This window comes from Eretmochelys imbricata, chromosome 3 (genome assembly GCF_965152235.1).
Source record: "Eretmochelys imbricata isolate rEreImb1 chromosome 3, rEreImb1.hap1, whole genome shotgun sequence".
Taxonomy (NCBI): domain Eukaryota; kingdom Metazoa; phylum Chordata; order Testudines; family Cheloniidae; genus Eretmochelys; species Eretmochelys imbricata.
The window spans coordinates 42,851,741-42,863,873 of NC_135574.1; the positions used below are offsets into that span (position 1 = coordinate 42,851,741).

The window sequence follows — 12,133 nt, forward strand, 5'->3', positions numbered from 1 at the left end:
AGAGCGGTTCACAGTCAACGGAAACAGCCCCATCCCCTACATCGCTTCCAGAGGGACCAAGCATAGGTCCACAATCCAACGAGGAACTGACGTCTCCAGCATCAAGAGAACCCGTTCCAGACCAAACAGGAAGCAGATGAAAGCCTCTAGAGACCTTGGATGGTGGCCCGGAGCAACCCACCGCCTCTCAGCTCTTCTAATCGATCCAGGTTTGTTGTAGAAAGAGGACTTTTATACAAGGAAACTCTTTCTGGTGGACACCAGGAAGACTGGAATCCTCAGACACAGTTGGTAGGTCCAACTAAGTACCGGGTAAAGCTCTTGAGCTTGGCCCACAATCATCCTAGTGGCCATGCTGGGGTGAACAGGACCAAAGACCGTTTGGGGAGGTCATTCCACTGGGAGGGAATGGGCAAGGATGTTTCTACCTATGTCTGATCTTGTGAGGTATGCCAAAGAGTGGGAAAACCCCAAGACCAGGTCAAAGCCCCTCTCCAGCCACTCCCCATCATTGAAGTTCCATTTCAGCGAGTAGCTATGGATATTCTGGGTCCTTTTCCGAAAAAGTCACCCAGAGGAAAGCAGAACATACTGACTTTCATGGATTTTGCCACCCAATGGCCGGAAGCAGTAGCTCTAAGCAACACCAGGGCTAAAAGTGTTTGCCAGGCACGAGCAGACATTTTTGCCAGGGTAGGTTGGCCCTCCAACATCTTCACAGATGCAGGAACTAATTTCCTGGCAGGAACTATGGAAAACCTTTGGGAAGCTCATGGGCTGAATCACTTGGTTGCCATCCCTTACCATCATCAAACAAATGGCCTGGTGGAGAAATTTAATGGGACTTTTGGGGCCATGATACGTAAATTCATAAATGAGCACTCCAATGATTGGGACCTAGTGTTGCAGCAGTTGCTCTTTGCCTACAGAGCTGTACCACATCCCAGTTTAGGGTTTTCACCATTTGAACTTGTATATGGCCGTGAGGTTAAGGGGCCATTACAGTTGGTGAAACAGCAATGGGAGGGGTTTTCACCTTCTCCAGGAACTAACATTCTACACTTTGTAACCAACCTACAAAACACCCTCCAAACCTTTTTAATCCTTGCTAAAGAAAACCTAAAGGATGTTCAAAAAGAACAAAAAGCCTGGTATGATAAACATGCCAGAGAGCATTCCTTCAAAGTAGGGGACAAGGTCATGGTCTTAAAGGTGCTCCAGGCCCATAAAATGGAAGCGTCATGGGAAGGGCCATTCACGGTTCAGGAGTGCCTGGGAGCTGTTAATTATCTCATAGCATTCCCCACCTCCAATCGAAAGCCTAAGGTGTACTATATTAATTCTCCAAAGCCCTTTTATTCCAGAGAATTAAAGGTTTGTCAGTTTACAGCCCAGGGAGGAGACGACGCTGAGTGGCCTGAAGGTGTCAACTACAAAGGGAAAAGTGCTGGTGGCGTGGAAGAGGTGAACCTCTCCATGACCCTTGGGCGTATGCAGCGACAGCAGATCAAGGAGCTGTGCACTAGCTACGCGCCAACGTTCTCAGCCACCCCAGGACTGACTGAACGGGCATACCACTCCATTGACACAGGTAATGCTCACCCAATTAAGTCCAACCTTACCGGGTGTCTTCTCAAGTTAAAACTGCTATAGAACGGGAGATCCAGGATATGCTACAGATGGGGGTAATCCGCCCCTCTGGCAGTGCATGGGCATCTCCAATAGTTCTAGTTCCCAAACCAGATGGGGAGATACGTTTTTGCGTGGACTACCGTAAGCTAAATGCTGTAACTCGCCCAGACAACTATCCAATGCCCCGCACAGATGAACTATTAGAGAAACTGTGATGGGCCTAGTTCATCTCTACCCTGGACTTAACCAAGGGGTACTGTCAGGTACCGCTAAATGAATCCGCCAAGGAAAGGTCAGCCTTCACCACACATGTCGGGCAGTATGAATTTAATGTACTCCCTTTCGGGCTGCGGAATGCACCCGCCACCTTCCAAAGATTTGTAGATGGTCTCCTAGCGGGATTAGGAGAATATCACCTACCTTGACGATGTGGCCATATTTTTGGATTCCTGGGTAGAACACGTGGAACATCTACAAAAAGTCTTTGAGCGCATAAGGGAGGCAGGACTAACTGTTAAGGCTAAGAAGTGTCAAATAGGCCTAAGCAGAGTGACTTACCATGGACAATACCTCTGTCTTCATCCAATGTATCAGATTATGGAGACCAAAAAGAAAAACAAAAAATGGAAAAAAAACCAAAACCCTTCCACAACCACGTGCAAGCACAATCTTAAAACTGTGACTCTGATTAATAGAACACATTTTCAATCTTATTTCATTGACAATAATAAAATTTGTTTTCCTAAATCATTGCTCTAAATGGCTAACATGACGTCATGAGCCAATTTTTATTGTAATGCATTCTTTTCCCTTTTTGTTTCCAGCAGATGTGACCATGCTGGAACTCATCCTATTTCGTATGTCTCATGCTAATGGAGTATGACCAGATTTAACTGGGATACCTTTTTGTTGGTAATAATGTGAATGCTTCACTGATTAGCTGCAGAGCTGCAGAATGTCTTGTGCCTTAGGTAAGTAAAAACATCCTGCTTGGAATAAAACAGGGATTTTATCCACCAAAAATAAATAAATAAAGCAGATTAGCATGATATCTGTGACACAATGAAAAAGCTAAGACTGATATTTAATGTGTATATTTGAAGTAAATATGTAAGGAAGGAATGTTTACATTAGATATGGGTCTATAAAACCCCCACAGCTATAGAACCAAAATCCCTGAAATTTGCAGAGATTAAAAATCCAAACCTGGATTCAAATGTAAATTTTGCAAATAGGTAGATGCAATATTCCAAATCAAAAACCTCTCAAAACTTTGTGTGAAATCTGGATCCAGCCATATTTACCAGATTCTTCTCTGACTCTACAGCAATATATATTAGGCATTTCTAATGTACCCACCACCTTAGAATGTAAATACTAATATATCTTGGATAGAAATAAAGGTTTTTCCAATAGGAGCAGATGGTAAGGAGCCCTTCATAGTTAAACAATGTGGTTATTACTATCAATGGTATTACAATCTATTTTTTTTTATATGTAGGCAGTGTACTTATAGCCGTGTCAGTTCCAGGATATTAGAGAGAGAAGGTGGGTGAAATAATGGGCGGCAGGTAATGACCATTGTGGGAGCCTAAGCCTCCCCAAACCTCTGCTAATGCTCCCACTGCAGCCTTGGGGCCAGTCCATTACAAGGCTTAGAATTCCTCTGAACGGCCAGGGCTCAGGGCTGCTCCAGGCACCAGCTGGGATTCATGGATACGCCAGTGGGGCAGCTGGAGAGTGTTGAAGGTGTGGAGTGGGAGTAGGGCCTCGGGAGGAAGGGGTGGAGTAGGGGGCTAGCCTCTCCGAACGGGGGAGAGGGGGGAAGAGGGGAGTGCATGAGCCACCCATGGTGAGGTAATATCTTTTCTGGAACGAACTTCTGTTGCTGAGAGACACAAGCTTTCAAGCCACACAGAGCTCTTCTTCAGATCTGGGAAAGGTACTCCCAGCATCACAGCAAAATGCAAGGTGGAAGGGATTGTTTAGCATAAGTAGTTAGCACATACTGGAAAGGACCATTCTAGGTGGAGTGGCCCATTAACACTTCTGAATCCAGCACAGGTTTGGGTAGGGAAACATCCTATGAAATGAGCTCAGGAAAGCTTATGCTCAAATAAATTTGTTAGTCTTTAAGGTGCCACAAGTACTCCTTTTCTTTTTGCAGATACAGACTAACACGGCTGCTACTCTGAAACAAATAAATTAGTAAAACCACCACAAAAACCAACACCTTTTTAGCATCTAATAGAAATAATCATTGATCTAACAGCAAGCTGTAGGTTTTGTCAAACATACTATGAATTAAACTGTACAGTAGCAAAATTTTGAGTAGTTTTGCTAGAAAAAAAAGCTCTCTTTTAATAAGTACAGCTAGTTGTATCTATTTTAAACTAGCAGAGAGTACTGATGCTTTGCATCTTATTTATGGTTATTAATTCTCCAAAACTGCAGCCACAGCAATGTGCATTTGAACTCTATAATAAAACAGTAATAAAGCTCAACAAAGCCTTGTAAAACCATCTTTTTCTGTCATTGTATGATGTTCAATTGAAAACTGATCCCTTCTTGAAAGAGAATTGGTTTATCAGAAAGACTAGCAAATGAGTGGCACATTAATTATGGCTTCTAACTGCACCTTATGATACTCAAGTGTTTGCAGCTGAGAAGGCAGTATATTGCTACAGAATGCATCTTTACCAAAGTTAAAATTGTAGTTAACCTCTTGGCTATGAAGGATTTGTTTAGAATGTTTTTCTTTTAAAAAAAAATCAATGTAAGAGACTTGTTGAACAATAAGGACAACAAGAAGGATCACTCTTGCTCTCTTGGAGTTTGCCATTGATTTTGATCAAAATAGCATTAATTTTGAGAGTTTACATTGAATATGAATTGATATTTATCTATTTCTGTGTGTCTTATAGTTAAAATATTAAATGTAATTGAAACAAATTATTCTAAATTTTCAAACAATTATTTGGCCGTAGTTATTCTAATACTATGAAAGATAATACTACAGAAACAGATAATCTTGTTAAATTAATACTGTACTGGTGTGAATAGAATTTCAGTTATCAAAATAATCATACCACAAAAAGTATTGGGGAACATGGTGAGAAGAGAATACACAAACCATTTTGAATGTACGGAAAGCCTGGTGGTTAATTTTCCAGATTAGTACGTGAAGAAGGACCCACTGTATGCAGAAAAATACATATCAAATTGCACTGGAGACAAGAACAAGAGTTAAGAATAGGACTTGAAAGAAAAGAGCCAAATTTAGTGGTGTAAAAGTGTACTTCTTGGGTAAGGAAATAGAAGTAGCTCTTACATCCCATCAATCTTTGCATGAAGCACAATTATATGTATTTGTATGTGTATATAGATACACACATACATTTTTTGGATGTAAAATTATCTAATGCAAAGGTTAAAGAGGACTCAGGGGAGGAACCGGGCTTTTCCTCAACTTTTTGTCTAAATTATGTTTTGGATCAACTTTCCTTCAAATAAAAAATGAAATATAGTCCTTTAGTTTGCCACAGTCATGTATATTTAACTATTGTTGGATTTATAAACTAAGCTTGTATGCCAATTTCTACAAAAAAATTGGCATAAACTATGGTTATTTAATTTTATCAAATAAGCCATTGTATTGTCCGTCCATCTCCTCACTCCACTCTACCTTGGTAAAGATGGTAATAAACATTATAATTGTATAAAATGGTAAGAATTTAACATCATTATGATACATTTTCAATAACTGTACTCCCTCTGCTGCTTTGAAAGCCCTTTATTTAACGGTCTGAAAATTAGTTACAATGGAGTATTGTGCTTTTGATGCCGCACACTAGCCCATTCCAGCAGATCCGTAGCTCTGTGGCAGTTTGAAACTGCCAAATATCATGCAATCTCTATCTCCAACTGCTGCACAAACGGAGCACTGATGTGAGCCTCTCATTCTGCTAGTGGTATATGCAGAAAGATGGGGGGAAAGAGGCTCACAAAAGGCAGCTCTATGCTGGTGTACCTAGACCTGTGTTAACTTGGTATTGTTTCATGGTCTGTGTGTGTATATAATGTCTTCTGCAGTTTCCACGGTATGCATCCAATGAAGTGAGCTGTAGCTCACGAAAGCTCATGCTCAAATAAATTGGTTAGTCTCTAAGGTGCCACAAGTACTCCTTTTCAACTTGAGCTAAGTGACTGCCAGTCAAGTTAACTAACTCAATTGAGAATTCTAGTCTAGGGCAAATCTTTTTGGGTTATCATAGTATTCAGCCTGAATTCTCTGAATCCTGTATAATTGCAGTTTTACAGATTACACAATATAGGATTCCCCACTCCCAGTACCCACCTCTTAATCGTAAAAAACAACTTCTAAGCCATTCTAACTCCCTAACTGACTCCACTAGGCCTAGCTATTTCTGTGGTTTGAAAACAGTAAGTAATGTTTAATTCCAAAAGTGTTTCAAAGAAAGCCCTTTAGTGTTTTTTGCTGCAACCTAACACAAATTTTCATACAGTGCTTTCTACTTAAAATAATCAGAGTGTGACAGTGTTAACAGGGTGTCTACTATAAAACACTAAGTGACTTCTGAGATTTCAGTGTTAACATACATTAAATTAGCAAGTGCTAAAATGCATTAATGTGGTTTCATTATCAGGAGACAGCAACGCTACTGATATGTGCCATCAAAGTAGCTTAATTTAGGTAACTAGAATAGCAGAAAGCCTTGCAAACTAGGTTTCTGATTTAGCACAGACCAATATCTGATCATGACCATCTTAAAAACAAAGGGCTTTGTTTTTGAGGAATGGATTTATTTCCACAATTTTCAATTTTGGATTAATATTCATGTCAGGAAATTGTTTTCTTTTGATATTATTTCTTACTCTGTGGCAATAATACTACATTTTCCCTTACTCTGGCAAATGAAATAGCAAGCAAGATGTTCAAAATAATAGATTCTTTAGAAGTCTATTGACTTCAAATGATGTCAACTTATCATTGTCTACATATCATTCATGCAGTTGTTCAAAGGGGTATGTTTAAAGAGAATGTCTATGCCAGAGAACATTCAGAGGTGTATCAGTCACCATCTCATTTAGTCAAATCATTCACTGCTTTTTACAGAAAGGATGGCTACTTAAAATAACATGGATCGGAAAATGAAACTTAATGTAAGAGGCACAACTGGGAGGCAGTATGAAAGGCTGACTTATTGCTCATTTAAAGTGTAGTGCTTGATTTTTATCACCAGAATGCAGGTGTCATGCATCAAAAACTTCAAAGACTGAACGGCAAACTAATTTTCCTTGCTTGATCCTTCTAGTGGGAAAGAAAAAAAGAAAAGAAGACTGTCACAAAAATCAAATGCTACTGTGGGAATTTATCATAATATTGTTCAAGGGAAAAACTCATAAAATATTGTTAATCACTTGCTGTGATGCATTTTCATTTTAAACCATCATTTACAGAAGACAAGATAAACATTATAAATGATGGAGGATGTTTCAAAACGTCAGACTAGCGCCATTATTGTAGGTCTCAACTCACAAAACTTAATAGGTGATGTAAAACATTGTTTCTGCAACATATATGGGCAAATTTGTGAAGTACAGTACACCCTAACTTTACTTGGATTTGTCAAAGCCTGCAAGGAAGGTAATTTGGATTCTGTGGGTTAGATTCACTTCATGTTAACTGTAGCTTCTTTTGGCATAAATGTTAGTCCAGGTCCCAGTGACAGAAATGCTGCCAGGGAGGAAGTAGCAGTGGCCCAAAGTTACTGAAATTCCTATTGGCCTAAAAGTGGTTGAGGCTGGTCTGCCTACCCTTCAGTGTGGATGAATCCCACTCTGAGGCTCACAGAGATTCAGTGGAGCAAGAGGTGTAATTAATACCCTGCTTTAGTGAATCCTCTGTGCATGAAATTAAGTTTAATACAAAAATAATGTTAACATGTTGATACTATATATTTATGGCTATCTATTGCAAAACCTATGTCTGACATCTGGAAACTTGAACTAATTAATTACGTTAATTTTTACTACTATTTTTGAGGACAACAGAACAACTTGTATTCAATGTATCTGTATTTCTATGTGTGTCGTATCTGAGCACCTCGCAATCATTAATGTATTTCTCTTCAAAACACACCTGCAACACAAATACGATATTCTCATAATACAGAGGGAGAATAGAGGTATAGAACAACTATATGACAACTCAAAGTCAAATGCGAAGTCTGTAAAGCTGAGATATGAACCCAAGACTGAATTCCAGTCCGAGTGCCTTAACTACAAAACAATCCTTCCTTTTAAGTTCACTTATTAAAAGTACCTCAACCTTGTGAATTAAATTGGATCAATGCTCATTCCACAGAACTATGACTGTTGATCTATATACATGGATAATGAATATCAAAAAAGCTCCAAAATGGCACAAGCACTCCATATCTAAAATAATGAATGTATAATTTCCCTCCATATGTCAATGTATCACATTAACACCAGTATATAATGCATGAACTATTTCAGGGCTATACATCATTCCTTTGTGATTCTTAAATACACTGTACATACTTCATAGAAAGCTTAAACTATGAAGCAAGTCAAAGTTCTGCCAAGTGATTCACTCTTTGGGCTAACATCACAAAGGCATATCAGTTTCATAGCCAACAGCACACAGGGGAGTGATGTGGCCAGCCTCACATCTGACCACCTTTGACTGCCCTAACCCAATGGATCAGATACCCATCTTGCAACTAAGTGAATTTTCAATGTGAGATTAAGCAAGACTCACACCCATAACCTTCAGGATTGTAGTCAAGTGCCTTAAACACTCAGACATCATACTTCATAACAACTACAGAGCAGTTGGATTAATTTATAATTACATATACATGAAAAATAAGAACTAGGTTATTCATATTGTTGTGGCCAACATGTCATTGAAACTAGTGAATGTAACAGCCACCCTTCATTTGGGATAAATGTAAGAAACAACAGGATTCCCAAACCAAACTATAAGCAGGACACATGAGTCCTTGCAGGAATTAGAACTATGTAAGCAGACTGTTTTTGCTGGGAATTATTTGGTGGAAGTATACACATCTGTTTTTGTGAGAGAAGGCAGCAAGAAAGCACCAGGCACAACCTGAACAAACATTGAGAAAAGCCTGGAGAGAAAGCTTTGCGGCTAAATGTAGGAAACTTAGATCCTGCAACTTGGATTGCATGAAGTTTCTATGGAGAATGGTGTATGCAAAAGCAAAAAAGGGACTGTGTCCCCTGAATATCCTTGTGGGAGAACAAAAAATAGGGGAAAACAAAGAAATATTCACTCAGCAAAAATATTCTAATTAAAAAAATGTTACTGATAATAGCAAAATAGTTTGAAAGTAATAATAAACTATAAATTGATTGAAGATTGATTTAGAAACCAATAAACAAATCTGATTTGAGGGATAGAAAATAGTTTTGACCTTAAGGAAAATAAAAAAGATCTAAGAACAAAGAATGTATGTACCACATCACTATAGCTGCAAGAGCAAAAGAATCCACCAGAAGATGAGACATTCTTGTTCTTGCAATCATACTGCACTGAGAATTACAAGATTACTTTTCTTTATTTAACAGGAAAGCAATAAACTAAACCTTCAGCATATTTTATTTCCAGTATAACAGTGGCAGCCTTTTAGCAAAAAACAACATATAAGGATTTGATAGCTACTGTATCTTTGATAAGGTGATTGATAAATATAAGTGTCTATACATTCTGAGGAAACACTACCTTCCATCCTTGCTGGTTCAGAAGTGAGGGGAGGGAACTTTAGTCAACAAGAAACACCACAGCTAATGATTTAAATGCAGCCCTCCCCTTACAACATGACAAATGGATCAGTTGAAAGCAACAACAAAAATAATCCTTTAAAATATTAAACATATGATGTGCATATAAATTAACAGCTATAGCTTATATATAGTATATATGTAGATATGAAAGGATAAACAGGTAAATAGCATTTGAGAAAAAAAAAGGTCTTTCATATCACAGGCATTACATTTCTTGGCTTTCTTTGTGTCCAAAAGTAATATTAAATTAGAAAGCCTCATACAAAGTCAGAGATGACTGAGTAACTTTTTTTAATTGGTGGACATGCCATGCAACTCATTGTTTCGAGTGCTTCTAAGGACAGAGCTCTCTATAAAGGGGATAAGACTTATGTGAAAAAATGTGGTTCAAGACTACACTCAAACCAAAAGACCTCATTTTGGTGAATCAAGTGGGCAGAGCTTGGTTTGCAGGAACAGCACTGCTGCTTTTTTATTCTCAATTAAACCCTGGTTTAAAACAGACAGGGAGAAAGACCCATTTTCTTCTGTGTCCAAACAGCTTTGTGTTCTCTTTTATTACAAGCCCATCTTGATCACTATATATCTATCTATATATCCACGTACCTATGTAAGTTCTTATTCCATGTCTGTCACCATGGTACCCAAGTTCCTATTTTTTATCACAATTGCCTCTCTAATTATTGCTCTATTTCACTCTTCTATTTTGCCTTTAACAGAAGGAAACCTAGTCCAAGGCATAAAAAACAAACCAACATCCCCCAGAATCTTTTCCCCCCACAAAATATTTTCCCCAATGGATTAGCATTTTCAATGATTCCTACAAGAGAATGCAAGATGTTTTCAGCAAGTGTTTTAACAAGTAAGTCAATATATCAAACATTATTATAATTGAATGGAATATCTGTTAAACTAAGTTGTTTGGGACAGAGACTGTAATTAACTTCTTTTTTTAGTATAGTGTCCATCACAATGGGGTCCCAACTTTGTTGAGGCCTTCAGGAAGGTGCTACTACAATATTAATTTTAAATAATAAATAGTAATAAAAGGGCATTAGATGTACATTACTGCAATTAACATAAACAATCTAGAGAACATACTGTATTAAAATGATTTCCAACACACTTTATGCCCAAACAGTCTCGAGATTCCTTTGCTATTGTTTTTTTATAAATTTCACCTGGGAGCTATAGTAACAGCTGTACAGAGGCCGTTTGGGTAACTTACAGGTTCGGAAGTTGGTTCCATCCTCCAACCCAAGCCCTGTATGTTTCACTGGTACTAATCCTGTTTTGTGCAAAGTTAGTGATGAGTATTTCACTGTGACTGAATTATAAATTGGATTTTTCTAGTAATTATTAGTTATCTATGACACTCGCTCCCATTGCTCCCAACTGGTAACTTACCCTGCTAAAATAATCTTTTTCCATATAGGCAACCTGAGTAGTGCTGTACTACACTTTATATATATTCCACATATTTAAAAACTTACTGTAGGACTTGGCTGAACAGCTGCCATTATATTTTAGAAAGTCAGTTCACGCTATAACACAGCAAGAACTGCTTCATATCATTTTTTTTTATAAGTTTGCTATAGTGGGAAGTGAAGTGACTGCCATTTCTCCACCCATGCAACTAACTTGCACTGTATGAAACTATGCACCCATTGATTTACATAACATCATAGTGAAATTCAATGCAGAGTTTTCCCTATGGAAACAAAACTATGTGAAGAACTGATTATTGCCAAAGTAAAAGGCCGACTACTGGTAGTTGTAACTAATGGCTAAAATGAACTTATGCTCAAATAAATTTGTTAGTCTCTAAGGTGCCACAAGTACTCCTTTTCTTATTGCAAATTAAAACTTCCTAATTTACCAATGCACTTAATTACATGTTTAAGTCTCATTGAAATCAATGGGATTTAAGCATGTGCTTGAAGTTATGTGTATGCTTAAGTGCTTTGCTGAATCAGGGCCTAAAGGAGGAAAGGTCAAGAGATAACTGAATATATGTGAACAGGGAGAAAGAAAGAGGAAGGGAAAAGCTTTGGCCTAATTTAGAAACATCTTCTAAATCACAGCTTGCTTTGATTGAATCCTGATATATTTCTTCCAAAGAATATACTGTGTTCACTCATTTCCTACCATGCAAGTGTCTTCATTTGCAAGTTTAGAGAGACCAATATCATCCAAGCCAAAGGCCTAATTTAATTAATTTTTTAAAGGTGTAGGTTTTCTAATATAACAGACTGGTGGCACAAAGAGTTAAATCAACTGTGGTGGGGCACGGATAACTGTGAGAATTGTATTCAAACTACCTTTCCATTTGTAAAAAAAAAAAAAAAAAAATCTGAACATTTTAGTTTACATTCAGTATTGTAACATATTCATAAGATGACCACTAATATTAGTTATTTAGGGACAAACATATTCAAATTTTAAAGTGATCCATTGCCAGTCTCAGATGTAAAGGCATCTCTGCTTCCATTCAGTGTCATAATGAAAAGCTTGAAGTTTTAAGGCTCAACTAAGCATCAACACTGCATTAATGTTGTAGACCTGGCATTTGAGACTCCTTGCCTGATTAATTAAACACTCTTCTTGAAATCTCTACTCTTTTCTATTGATAGAACATCAT

The 12,133-nt window shown here is 37.9% G+C and overlaps 1 protein-coding gene across 1 annotated transcript in view; it reads right to left on the reverse strand.

Annotated features, from left to right (window-relative positions):
• CSMD1 (CUB and Sushi multiple domains 1) overlaps positions 1-12,133 on the reverse strand; it is a 1,692,034-nt gene that overhangs the window by 544,855 nt on the left and 1,135,046 nt on the right. The gene's annotated exons all lie outside the window — the stretch shown is intronic.